Source organism: Chrysochloris asiatica, unplaced genomic scaffold (assembly GCF_000296735.1).
Source record: "Chrysochloris asiatica unplaced genomic scaffold, ChrAsi1.0 scaffold00007, whole genome shotgun sequence".
Taxonomy (NCBI): Eukaryota; Metazoa; Chordata; class Mammalia; order Afrosoricida; family Chrysochloridae; genus Chrysochloris; species Chrysochloris asiatica.
In genome coordinates, this window is record NW_006408525.1 from 7,897,638 (window position 1) to 7,898,818 (window position 1,181).

Consider the following 1,181-nt stretch of genomic DNA (forward strand, 5'->3'; position numbering starts at 1 on the left):
TTCACTTAGCCCATTGAGACCTGTCTAATTGTTCTCCCATCTGCTTTGTTCTTTCATTCCCCTCTCCCTACTTGTATATTGCCCCTTCCCTAGCACCCAAACTATCCTGTGTCTAATCCCTGCTCTGTGCTCCACCTTCCCCTCCATCCCCTCACCCACCCCATATGCAAAGACTTTTGATTGTTTGGATCATGAGATGCTATGGTTAAAACTACAAAGAGATACATTCTTCACAGAGTTGCCTTGGTCTCCTGCTTCAACAGTGCTTGAATGGAACCTGGCGCTCACCAACCTCCCCCAACCAGCCGCTCCTCATTACCCTCCACCACCTCCAGCCAGCGGCACCCTCAGAAGCCCCACAGTCCCTCTCCTCCATGGCTGCCATGACGACCATGTCCTGTTCTCAGGTGCGCCAGAACTACAACCAGGACTCAGAGACCACCATCAACCACCAGATCAACCTGGAGCTCTACACCTCCCACGTCTACCTGTCTTTGTCTTACTACTTAGACCACGATGATGTCGCTTTGAAGAATTGTGCCAAATATTTTGTGCACCTATCTCATGAGGAGCAGGTGCTTGCTGAGAAACTGATGAAGCTGCAGAACCAACGAAGTGGTCGAATTTTCCTTCAGGATATCAAGAAACCAGATCAGGATGACTGGGAGAGCAGGCTGAATGCATTGGAGTGTGCGCTGCCCTTGGAGAAAAACGTGAATCAGTCACTGCTGGAACTGCACAAACTGGCCACTGACAAGAATGATCCCAATTTGTGTGACTTCATTGAAATGCATTCTCTGAATGAGCAGGTGAAATGCATCAAAGAATTGGGCGACTATGTAATCAATTTGAGCAAGAAGGGTGCCCTGGATTCTGGCCTGGTGGAGTATCTCTTTGACAAGCATACCCTGGGAGACAGAGATGGAGAGAGCTCAGCGTTAGCCTGACTTCCTGATGGCCACAGGTGTGACTTCCTGGGTCATCAAGGCAGCCACATGCATGTTTGGTTTACCTTTACCTTTTCTACAAAATGTACCAAAACATTCTGCTTCAGTTCTTTCATTTGTACAATTCCTTTAGATAAAGTCATGTGATACCCAGCTGTTATCTTGAGATCTTAGGGTGGGCCAGAAAACTTTCTAGGACATCTTGGTCCAATTCGTTAAGCGCCAGTGTTTCCA

At 47.9% G+C, this 1,181-nt stretch overlaps 1 pseudogene; it reads left to right on the forward strand.

Annotated features, from left to right (window-relative positions):
* The first annotated feature begins 374 nt into the window (after positions 1 to 374).
* On the forward strand, positions 375 to 947 carry LOC102840256 (annotated as a pseudogene).
* Positions 948 to 1,181: the final 234 nt, after the last annotated feature.